A 13,387-nucleotide genomic window follows, 5' to 3' on the forward strand; every position below is an offset into this window, starting at 1 on the left:
ACATTTTTGTTTGAGTTTGAAGTCTTATGTAGAACCTATGATTATCTAGAAGACTCTCAAAAACTCAAATTGTTCCCTTCAACACTAAAAGGGGCTACTTTGAAATGGTTTATGGGGTTAGTCACTCAATCCATTAGGACTTGGAATGATATGAAACAAGCATTTTTGGATAGATACTTGGATTACTGTATACCTACTAATCATAAGGATGAAGTGTTCAAAATGATGCAAAAGGAAGATGAAAAATTAGAGGATTTGCTTGAGAGGTTTAACTACAATTTGAAAAGATTGAAAATGAGCAATTTAGATGAAGAAACTTTGAAAGCTCTTTTGTTGAAGGCCATTAGAGATGAATGGATAGATATCCTTAACATGATGGGGAAGGGAGACATCTCTCAACTTCCATTGAGTGACATAGCAGAACTATGTGTTCATCTCTCAAGAGGGAAATATAAAACTAGGAAAATACCAAGAGATCCTTCTCTTATTAGAGCAAACAAATCTGCAACTGGATTTGTAAGTAGGGCAGAAATTGGAAATATGCTTGATGAGTTCAAAACTGATATTTTAGGGAGCGTTAGTGAGCAGCTAGACACCCTCAAAATCCCAAACAAGTAGAAAACAGAAGTTGATGCTTTAGCCATCTTTTGTCCAAAATGCAGAAAGAAACATGCTCTAAGGGAATGCCATTTAGATGCAAAAATTGTAGAAAGTTGTATGATTTGTTCAGAAAGTCATGAGACCAAGGGTTGTCCTTCAATCTCAGGGCTTAAGGTTGTCTTTCAAGAGGAAGTAGTCCCAAATTCTACAGAACCTTTTTTTTGTTGCAAGAAGACATTTGCAAGGGCCACAAAATCAAGGATTTAACAATCAATGAATTTTCAGTCCCCACCAAACTGGAATTCTTGGCAGCAACCTTGGCCTCAACCTCAAAATCAGTATCAATCTCAACCATGGGCACAAGGGGTACAAAATCCTTATGGGAGATTTTCTTAATATTATTAATATCCTCCATCTTATCAGAACATCGTCCCCCACAAAATCAACAGCAAAATCAACAATCACAATTTCCAAATCAAAGCCCTTACCTTTCATTGCCATTTCCACAACAACCTCCACAACAAGGTCAAAATCCTCAACTTTTACTTCCATTTCAACAAAAGCAAAATCAACTACCAGCCCAACCATTACCAAACCCCAATAATAAAAACCCTCAAAATGCTTATATGGTAGAAGGACAACAAGTTCCTATTTACATGATTGTTCCTCTAGATCTTAATGATGTTCAACTTAGATCTAGTAGGATATTAGAAAAGGAAAAACCTTTTATAGATATTCAAGAACAAGATGCTTCTGAGGAGGATTCTCTGAAATTCAATAAAAGTTTTGAGGGAACATCCCTTCAAAACCAAAACATTCAAAAAGAAAAACAAAAAGAGTCAATAAACACAACTCCTATAATTGAGCAACCTGTATCTACTTCTACACCTCCTTTTCCCGAGAGATTACAAATTGATAGAGGAGTGGAAAAACAGATCTTGTTGCCCAATTATGACTTCCTAGATGAATTAAAGAATGTTTGTATCAAGATTCCTTTGTTACAAGCCATTAGAAAAATTCCTATTCTAGCAAAAAAAATAAAGGAGTTGAACATGAAAAGAACCGGAAGAAAACCAAGAGACACAAAAAGAATTCACCTGGTAGGAAAAATAACAAATATCATGATGGGAAAGATTGGCATGCAGAAATATGTGGATCCAGGAAGTTCAAATGTCAAGACACACATAAATGGGATTGAAATTCCAAACACATTGATTGACTTAGGGGAAGCAATAAACATTATGAGTAGACAGACTATGGAACAGCTTAAACTTCCTAATCTTCCTTACACACCTACCTTGCTGCAACTTGCATATAGATCAGTAATCAAACCAGATGGTGTGCTAGAAGACATTTTAGTCTCCTTAGATTCTTGGGAATATCTCGTTGATTTCATGATTTTAACTTCCAAGAATGATCTAGGAGGACACCCACTTATCTTAGGAAGACCTTGGCTGGCCACAGCTGATGCTTTTATTAGTTTTAGATTTGGTGACATGTACATTTTTTATGGTAATTCAACAAAGAAATTTACTTTGTATCCTACTGCAAAAGCAATCACAGAAATAGATGACAGGGAATGGATCGATGATGAAGATGTTATACAACCTATCTTTACTATATCAGAAATTAGTGAGGATAGTCAAATTTTGAACACATTAGAAAATTTTGAAACATCTTCAGAGTATGATCATGCACAATTTCAAGTAAAATCTAATGCTGAATACTTTTCATCTAGGCAGATGTCTCTCTATTCTATGGAAGATTTTGGTAGCTTTACAATTGAAATTTTTCTAGGTAGAACATTGAACATAAACAAAAACTTGGAGAAATTACAACAAGAGGAGCTAACCAAGATCCTACAAAAGCATTCTGCTACATTTTCATGGGAGTATACTGACATGAAAGGTATTGACCCTAAGACTTGTATCCATCATATCTATATTGAGGAAAATAGTAGACCAAACAGACAACCTCAGAGAAGAATGAATCCAAATATTAGGGAGATTGTGAAAGAAGAGCTCCAAAAACTACTCAATGTAAATTTCATTTACCCAATCTTAGATAGCCAATGGGTTTCTCCTTTGGTAATTGTGACTAAAGAGAATGGTAAATGGAGGGTGTGCATTGATTACAGAGAATTGAATAAAGCAACCTTGAAATATTACTTTCCTTTGCCCTTTATAGATCAGGTATTAGATACATTAGCAGGTAAAAAGTACTTTTCATTTTTGGATGGTTTTAGTGGTTATAATCAAATTCGGGTAGCACCTGAGGATCAGGATAAGACCACATTTACTTGTCCACGGGGAACTTTTGCCTACCGAGTGATTCATTTTGGGTTATGTAATGCACCCGCAACATTCCAAAGAGCAGTATTAGGAATTTTTTCTGATCTAATACATGGTTTTGTAGAGGTATATATGGATGATTTTACAGTCTATGGTAACACATTTGAATAAGCCTTGTAAAATTTGGGAAAAGTCCTTAAAAGATGTAAAGAAACAAACCTTTCACTAACCCATGAAATATGCTTTATGATGCTTACGGAAGGTATTGTTTTAGGACAACACATTTCAAGAGATGGGATTAAAGTAGACAAATCAAAAGTTGAAGTCATCTCTAAGTTACCAATTCCAAATTGCCAAAAATATGTTAGGAGTTTTCTAGGATTTACAGGATATTATAGAAGCTTTATAGAAAACTTTACCAAAGTAGCATCTCCACTCTTCAAATTGCTTACAAAAGATTGTGAATTCAAGTGGAATCTTGATTGCCAACTAGCATTTGAAACCTTGAAAGCAAAAATATCTAAAGCACCTATCTTAAGAGGACCAAATTGGAAATTTCCTTTCCATATTTCTATAGATTTTTTAGATATAGATCTAGGAGCTGTACTGGGACAAAAAGATTTGATTCCTTATGCCATTTACTATACAAGTAAAAGTTTGACTCCCACTGAGTTGAATTATACTGTGACTGAAAAAGAGTTCTTAGCTGTTGTTCATGCAATTAACAAGTTTAGACACTATGTAAGAGGCTATGAAACTTTTGTTCATACAAATCACTCTGCAATTAGATATTTGATGAATAAACCTATTACTAATGGCAGAGTTACAAGATGGCTTTTACTTTTGCAAGAATTCAATATCACTGTGCTAGATTGACCTGGAAAAAAAAACATAGTTGCTGATTTCTTGTCTAGGATTCAGAATATCAAAGAAGACTCTCTGGTTGAGGATAAGTTCCTTGATGAATATTTATTTGCAGTAACTACTCAAAATCCTTGGTTTGTAGATGTTGCTAACTATTTGGTTACAGGGAAGTTACCTTCACATTTATTTCAGAGAAAAAAGAAAGATTATTGAAAATAATGCAAGATATTCATGGATCTCTAACGAATTGTATAAAACAGGGCCAAATCTTATGATTAGAAACTGTGTTAGGGAAGATGAAATGCCTGATATTCTCAAAGCATGTCATGATGAGCCGTGTGGTGGACACTTTGCTGACAAGAGGACAGCCTATAAAATCCTTTCTTTAGGATATTATTGGCCATCCATTTTCAGAGATGCTAAAGAATATGTCAGAAGGTGTGACAACTACCAAAGGGTAGGGAAACTTGCTCCATCAAATGAGATGCCATTACAACCTCAGATACTTATCGAACCCTTTGAAAAATGGGCTTTAGACTTTATTGGACCTATTAATCCTCCATCCAAGCAGAAAAAGTATATATTGGTATGCACTGATTATGTCACCAAATGGGTAGAAGCCAGAGCATTACTTTTTGCTAACGAAAAATCTGTAGTTAATTTTCTTTTTGAGGATATTTTTACTTGCTTCGGTGTTCCAAGAGAAATTGTAAGAGATCAGGGATCTCAATTCACATCCAAAATGATGGAGAGGCTTATGGAAGAGTACAAGATCAAGCATAGGAAATCCACTCCCTATCATCCACAAGCAAATGGTCAAGTGGAGTCTACAAATAAAGTGATTGAAGGAATCCTCACCAAGATTGTGCATCTACATAGAAGAGATTGGGTAGAAAGGCTTCTTGAAGCCTTGTGGGCCTATAGAACTACATGGAGGAACACAACATGACATACACCTTATGAACTTGTTTATGGAAAGCAAGTCCTGTTCCCCATTGAGTTCCAAGTCAAAACTTTCAAGATGGCGGTCAAGTTGGGGATGGATTTGTCAGAAGCTCAAAAGCATAGACTGGAGCAGTTAAATGAACTTGATGAAATCAGACAAGAAGTTGTTCAAAGGACTGGTCTAGTTCAGCAACAGAGAGCTAAGTGGCATGACAAGTACATCAAGGACAAAAGGTTTCAAGAGGGAGATTGGGCATTGCTATTTGATTCAAAGTTTAAGGATTTTCAAGGAAAGTTTCAAACTCATTGGCTTGGGCCATATGAGATTGAAAAAGTTTTTAGTAATGGAGCAGTAAGAATCAGAACAATAGATGAGCATCAAAATCTTCTCCTTGTGAATGGTCATAGGCTGAAGATTTATCAAAAGCCAATCTCAAAGGAGGAGTTTATTAAGATCTTTCAAAATAATTCTGAAATGAATTTGGTGAAGAAGAATCCTTCTTCTACACCAACTTAGTCTTTGTTCTTTTCATCAATTGAAAAAAAATAAAAAATAAAAAATAAATAAATAAAATAATAATGTATAAGGTTGAAAACCAATCACTGATTGGTATCCTTATACAGAAAATACAGGGTGGAAATCAGAAGATTCTGACACCCTATATTTTCCAAAAATGGTGACTCATTATGCATTCTGAAAATTCATGGTTTACTTCATTTCATTCCATTTTATTTCTGCAAATATCACTCCATTTCACCACCATATTTCATCAATAAATTTTTCTTCTTCAACATTTCTTCCATATCCATTTTTCATCTCCATTCTGCCATATTTCATCCATACTGTCATTTCCATATTTACTCATTGATCAAGTCATATTTTATTTACTGTTTTACATTCCACAGCTATTCTCCAGTTCTGCAGCTAAACCTGTTCTGCAGCCAATTTGACTCTGCAGTAACAGTTTGATCATTAGCTTCAAAAAATAAAAAGGCCAGTTCATAATAAATGTCATACGCAGTTATTGAAGGAGAAAACAACTTTTGAAGACACAACAACATCTAAGCACCAGAAAAGAAAACAAAAAAGGGTTAGCAAATGGAAAGGTATGGTTCTAAAGGTGAGAATAAAAACCTATTTCAAATAGCAATATAAAAGATAAGTTGTATAATTTGAATAATCACATTACTCCTTACTTGTCATCATGTGATTTGATTGTTGTAATTACTCCACCATGCCTTCCAACTTAATGCTTAACGGTCTCATGATTTGATCTCCGAATTTAACTTGTACTTCTCTGTACTTCTCTACTCCACTTGTTTAACGGCTAATTATATAACTTGACCCAATTGGATATGGCTCTTTTACATCCATATCATTCCTTTAATATATCGAGTTTCTCGTTTTTACCTCCGTAGCCTTCCTATGTAAACGAGCACTCAGATTGATCATTCAGTTTTTGGTTCTCTCTGCGTATAAGCAACACTCTGTTTTCATACAGTCTACGTATGCAGCACCTGCATTTATTACATCCTCTACACTATTTCAAGCATACGATTTCCCTGCTTTATATACTCACTACGTTTCACTCCCATATCCATCATTTTCTTTCCACATACCCTGACATTTCATACCAACACTCTGTTTTCATACAGTCTACGTATGCAGCACCTGCATTTATTACATCCTCTGCACTATTTCATGCATACGAATTCCCTGCTTTATATACTCACTACGTTTCACTCCCATATCCATCATTTTCTTTCCACATACCCTGACATTTCATTTCCGTCTCTATAATTGTTTTTACTCCTATATACCACTACTGTTTACAGAGTCTTCTACACATAGACAATGAAAAAGCATAGAAAATGAGTAATTGGTCCCATTATAAGAACAGAACCTATAGGACTGAAATATATGGAGGGATACCCTCAGTTGAAAGGGATGTTGAAGAAGGTTGGCTGGCTAAAGTTTATTGAGAAATTTAATGGCCATCACAAAGAAATCACCAAGTCATTTTCTAGATCGTTTGATGGGATGGATGTGGATATTGGTGACATAAAGTTTTCAGTGACTGAGTCTTTAATTGCAGCTGCAATTGAACTACCAAAAGTTGGAGAGAGGTGGTTCAAGAATAAGGAATTCCATGATGAGACTTGGAAAGTCATTCTCCAAAACCCAGGTATGGATATTTCAATTTTCAAAAGAGGAATTCCCATCTCTGCACTTAAGGATAAATGGAGTAGCTTGCTATTGATTTTGCAGAAATTTATCACATGTGAGGGTAGATATGGTTCAATGTATATGTATCACATAAGGTTGTTGATGAACTTTCTTGAAAACGGAACCATCAATCTCCCATACTTTCTATTGAATAGCTTAAGGAGGATGTCCACCACTGTTCAGAAGAAAATAGAAGATATAGAACCTCACCTTTATCACCATGGTCTCATAAAAATTCTAGTTGAATATTACTTGAAGAATATAGGAGACACATGGGAAAACTTTATGATCAGGAACTTTTTCCAAGATCCACCCGAGTTACCTAAAGGAAGTTCAGTGAAAAAGAGTAGGAGGAGAAGAACAAGTCTTGCAATTCAAAACACTCCTACAAGTTCAGCAAAAGAAAACAGTGAGGAAGAACCTCTCTCTGAAACTCTAACAGAAATTATAAAGCAAACAAAACAGAGAGGAAAAATGAAAAGAAAAGTTGAGGAAATCTATCAAACTCTTGAACCTTCATTAGAGGAAGAACAATTACTTTCTGAAAAATGAATCAACATCAAGGAACAATCCAAGAAAGAGAAGGAAAAGGGGAAAAGAAAATAGGAAGAAAACAAAGGCTCACAAAGTTTGAGGAGAAGCTCTAGGCTTAAGGGCAGAATGAAGAAAACAAAGTCAAAAGAGGCCCAATTTATAGATTTGGGAGGGGAGACTCCGACTCAATCCCAAGACAACATCTCATTTGAGAAAAGTTCACAAGATTCTCCTCAACAAAACTTTGAAAGTAGTCCACGGAGAATCTCTCTAGGGATTGACCCAGTTCAACAACAGATTTATGATTATATTGAGTCATTGGAGCAGAAGAACACATCAGTAGATCAGGGGACTTCATCCAACCCTGAGCAGCCAACTACATCACAAGAGACTCTGATTAGCTCACTTAAGCAAGAAATCTATGAGCTAGAGGTCTTAAATAGGCATATTCAGAAGGAAAATGAAGCTTTAAAAGAACAAAACAAGTTGGACAAGATAATTCATGATAATACCATGCTTCATTTGAGTCTGTGGCATAAGAAGAACATAAAATTAAAGAGGAAAAATAGGAAGTTAAGCATAGCTCTCATTAACCTTAAATATAGATTCCTCATGAGAAAGCCTAGAATGGCAGTTGCAACAAAGAGAATTAAGAAAAGGTTGGATGTTCTAGCTGAAGTTTCAGAGCAGATGCAGTATAAGGAGGGTGTTACAATTTTGATTTCATGGGGACATGCAATAGTCTCGCAATGGGGGTATGTTGAGTTCCAAAACTGCCTCTTTCTTAAGCAATTTCTTCATCCTTATTCCTTTGTTTTTCCATGAAAATGCATCCTAAATCATCAAAATCCATTGCATATTGCCTCAAGGAGTACATCTCAGTGATTTTTAAGTTATATTGTTATGTTTTTTATTTGGATAGGTTTTTGTTTTTCAGCTATAGAACGCAGCCAAATTCCGTAGCTAACCAACTGTTCCACAACCATCTCCTTGCTTTTGTAGGTTACAAGTGTCAAGAGAGAAAACGAATCATATGGGTAGCTAGGAAAACATCTGAACATGGATGGTGTCCTATCCATTTGATCAAAATCGATAAGGAGAACCATGGTCAAAGGGGAGTCAACGGAAGAAACCTACAGCAAGTAGAACTCTGTTTTTGCACGTTTCTTAGTAAATGAATCTGAGGCAATCTCCTAAAGCCAAGGATGTCATTTGCCACCTGCATAACCAGTATCCAACAACCACTATTCAGATATTTACCTTTCAAGCCAACCGAAGACTAAATTTTCGGATACACTACCTGTCTTCGTGTTTGCTGTAGATAATTTCTCTATTCAAATAGTTGTGTACTTTTTCCTATAAATATCAACGTTCAAAATGCAGAAGATGTTAATGTTTTACTGATGTAAACAGTGCAATTTCTTCTTGTAGCATGAAGACTTCAGTACTCCGTTTTTAATATAAAAACTCTGTTTCTTTATGGATACCTGAAGCGTGTGAAGTGTTGATTCTGCGTTGCTAGTCCTAGACCTTGCAGAGGGCCCCTGCATGGTCAAGGGTATATTTCATTTCTGTACATTTTCATTTGTTGTCTTTCTTCGTTCAGTTGTATATTTACTGTGTTTTTATCATGTTCATAATTGTTTCTTAACATTGTGTTCAGTGCAGCGTGTGTTATTTGTTTGCATTAATTCAGGATAGTTGCATTCCAGTGTAGAAGTAGTTCTTTAGTTTTTATTATTTTCTAGCTTCTTAAATGTAGCTTTTAAATTGTTGTCAGTAGCATCATTAGATTTATTTCATCTGCTGTTCCTTAGTTTTTTGTTTTTTTAAATTTAAGTTGTTTAATTCCTTTTTCCCATTAATGTAGTCACTCATGATATAAACAAATGTTTCCAAAGCCCTTTTTTGATGGTTAATCCTCAAACTAAATGGCGAACTGTTGAGTTTATGAATGAGACTTCTTGATGTTCATTAGTTTTTGAGTCAAGTTGTTTAATGCCTTTTTCTTGTTAGTGTAGACACTCATGATATAAACAAATTTTTCCAAAGCCTTTCGTTGATGATTAATCCTCAAACTAAATGGTGAAATGTTGAGTTTATGAATGAGACTTCTTGCTGTTCATTAGTTCTTTAGTCAAGTTGTTTAATGCTTTTTCTTATTAGTGTAGTCACTCATGATATAAATGACTATTTCCGAAAGCCTTTCGTTGATGGTTAAATCTGCAAACTAAATGGTGAAATATTGTATTTATAAATGAGTCTTTCATATTGTTGTTCATTAGTTCTTGGGTTAAGTAGTCCAATGCCATTTTCTTATCAATTTAGTAACTCGTGATTTAAATGGATATTTCTGAAAGCCCTTTGTTGATGGTTGAACCTAAAACTAAGTGGTGAAATGATTTATTTATGACTAAGTTTTTCCTTGCATTCTCATGTTTACTTCTTTTAGAACAATGAAGAATGAAATCTCTCAAATATTGCTATCATAAGGAATTAATTCTCCCTAAATTATATAGCAGAGTGATAACAATACTTCATTTAGTTTTTCTTTTACCAATAGAATAGTTGCAATTTCATTTTTTTTCCTTTCCCTTAGTTTAATTGCAGTTCCATATTCATTAGTTCACTAAGCTTTAATTTTGCAAGTAGACTAGACAACAGAAGTAGTTTTGTTTCCAATATTTTATTTCTAGTTTGTTATAGATAGCTACAATTCCATTTTCTCACTTAAGTTTTGGTTTTGTAATTAAGTAGACAACAGTTTTAAGAGTCCTTTCAGCTCATGATTTGGGAACAATTACAATAGCAAGAAGAGAAGCTCTATTTTTCACTTTCTTGTTTTGAAAACCTCACTTCCAAATTTGGCCTAAAAGCACTTTTAGACTCTTCATTTTTCTGGGTTCTTAGCAACAGTAGATTAAGATTTCAATTACATTGCAGAACCTTAGGAATCAAAAGAATGAAACCCCAAAACAAACATAAACTTGAAAATAGTGAGGTAAGGAAAGGTCACCTAGCACATATAGTGCACTACACTTCATCAGTTTACGATACCTAGATTGATAATTTATGTAGCAATTTAGGACACTAAATTGACTAAATAGGAAATACCATTATGTTCTAATCCATGGTTAATGTATTGGGGTTTATGAATTCTTAGACATGTATATATATCTATTGCAACAGTGAAAGGAATATAATGAAAGTCAATATGGTAGTCCCAGTTTTGGGATCCAAGGAAAAATCTCTTTGTATTTATTTTGACTTTCTCGCCATTATATATTTTCAGTTTTTTAAGAAATCGTTTGCAAGTAATTTATGTACAGTGTTAAAACCTACATTTGGTATTGGAGTTGTTTCGGCTTCAAGGGGATGCCTTTAGGTTGAGGTGTTTTGCTTGGGTCTGTGGTAGACCTTGTTCAATGGGAGATCTGCAGGATCGATACTTGCAGTGAAAGAGATGGTGAGCAGTGGAAAGATAGAGGTTGAGAAATTTAATGGTTAGATTTTTGAGTTGTGGAAACTCAAGATGGAGGATCTGCTAGTGGATAAAGATCAGTGGATTGCGGTAGATCCAGGTACTAAACCAATGACAACGTCAGATGAATACTAGACGAAGTTGGATCGGAAAGCAAAGAGCATAATAGGGTTGTGTATATTAGATTTAGTAATGTTGAATGTATCAGGGGAAGCTACGACAAAGGATTTGTGGGAAAAGTTAGGGATTTTGTACCAATTTAAGTCTCTGATGAACAAAATTCTCCTATGGAGACTCAGTGACAGAGCATATGAACATCATTAATACTGTGGTAAGCCAATTGTTATCTGTTGATATTAAAATTTTAGATGAAGATAAGTGCATCATTTTGTTGTGCTCTCTACCATATTTGTGGGATAGTCTGGTTGTTGCAATAGGTAGAAATACAAATACCTTGAAGTTTGATGAAATAGTCTCATCCTTGTTGTCGGAGGAGATGAAATGGAAAAATATGGAGGGCCAAAATGGAGATTCCTTGTTTATATTAGGGCGGTCCTAAATCATAAACAAAAATAATTCTTGGGGTGGGAGATATAAATCTCCAGGAAAACCTGTAAAGGTGTGCTGGAAATGTGAAAAGGAAGGGCACTTAAAAAAGGACTGTAGATCTAAAGATGCAAAGAAAGGAAAGGGATTTGAAGATGATCATTTTGCAGAGGCAAAAACCACCTTAGATGAAGGTGGGGATGTGTACTTGGCTTCTTCTTGAAGTACACATGTTGATCATGAGGCATGGTTGATTGACTCGATTTCATCCTTTCACTTCACTCCCCATAGGGAGTGGTTCTTTGAGTATGAGAAATATAATGGTGGTTTTGTCTTCTTAGGGGATGACAGGAAGGCTAGAATCATCGGAAGCAGAAAATTCACGCTGAAGATGAAAGGTTGAAGGATTAGAACACTTTTGGTTGTTCTGGATATTCTTGCATTGGCCAGAAACCTAATTTCTATAAGAAAGATGGATGATGCAGGTGTAAAAATTGTGTTTGAGAAAGATACCTGCAAGATGCTTTGGGGAGAACTGGTATTGATGTGGAGAGTTTAGATTGGAACTCTGTGCAAGCTTCTAGGTAGCACCATTAGTGATGGGTGCAACAGTTTTGTGGTTCTTGAAAGTGGAGAAGAAAAGCTTGTGGTTTCTAGAGAAAAGACCATGTTATGCATCAAAGGCTTGGATATATTGGAGAGAAGGGCCTTCAAATACTTCATGGTAATGTTATGGTATAAGGTATGTCTATTTTTCCCTGGATTTCGATTTTTGTAACATTGTGTATATAGGAAGAAGAATTAGATGATTTTCCCCTCCAGTGCTAAGAGGGTCAAAGGGATATTAGAGCTTGTGCAAAATGATGTGTTTGGACCTGTGTTAGTTCCATCACTAGGTAAGTCTGTATCATTTATAGATGAATTCTCAAGGAATAAATGGATATATTTCCTCAAGAATAAATCTGAAGTCTTTGACGGGTTTAAATAATTTAAGGCTCTTGTGGAAAACTAGACAGAGAAGAAGATAAAGGTATTGAGGACAAATAATGGTGGAGAGTTCTGCAAGAAGGAATTTGAAGAGTTTTGTAAGAAGTGTGGTATATCATGGTAGAAGAATAATCCATACACACCTCAAAAAAATGGACTTGCAGAAAGAATGAAGAGCGCGATGATGGAAAAGGCAAGAAGCATGCTCAATGGTTCTGGGTTAGGTCAAGAGTTGTAGGCAGAGGTGATGAAGACTACATGTTACCTGGTTAATAGATCACCTTCATCACCGTTGGAGGATAATGCTCCACATAAGGTTTGGACTGGTAAGAAACCCTCTCTTTAACATCTAAGGGTATTGGACTATGATGCATATGTACATGCTCCAAAGGAGAGAAGAACCAAGTTGGATAGTAAATATGAAAGGTGCATCTTTATTGGGTATAAGGATGGTTTAAAAGGTTATAATGTTTGGAACCCATGAATAAGGAAGGTTGTGTACAACCGATATGTGGTGTTTAGAGAGGTGAAAGATGTTATTAAACATGAAGTACTACCAAATGAACCTCAAAAGATAAAGTTGGTGGAGTTGTCAGCTGGAAAAGAAATCCATTGGAAGCAAATGGGTGTTTAAGAAGATGAATGAAAAAGGCAAGGTCGAGAAATACAAAGCTTGGTTGGTAGACAAAGGTTATTCCTAGGTGTCGGGAATTGATTTTGGTGATATTTTTTCTTCCGTTGCCAAGGTAGATTCTATTAGATTACTTTTATCTGTTGCTGCTAATTTTTATTTTGAGGTAGAACAGATGGATGAAGACAACATTTCTTCACGAGGATCTAGAAGAGGGGATCTACATGAAGAGGTAGAACAGATGGATGAAGACAACATTTCTTCATGGGGATCTAGAAGAG

The sequence above is a fragment of the Pinus tabuliformis genome, chromosome J, assembly GCF_031772625.1.
Source record: "Pinus tabuliformis cultivar Carrire ecotype Pingquan chromosome J, CPIR1, whole genome shotgun sequence".
NCBI classification, from domain to species: domain Eukaryota; kingdom Viridiplantae; phylum Streptophyta; class Pinopsida; order Pinales; family Pinaceae; genus Pinus; species Pinus tabuliformis.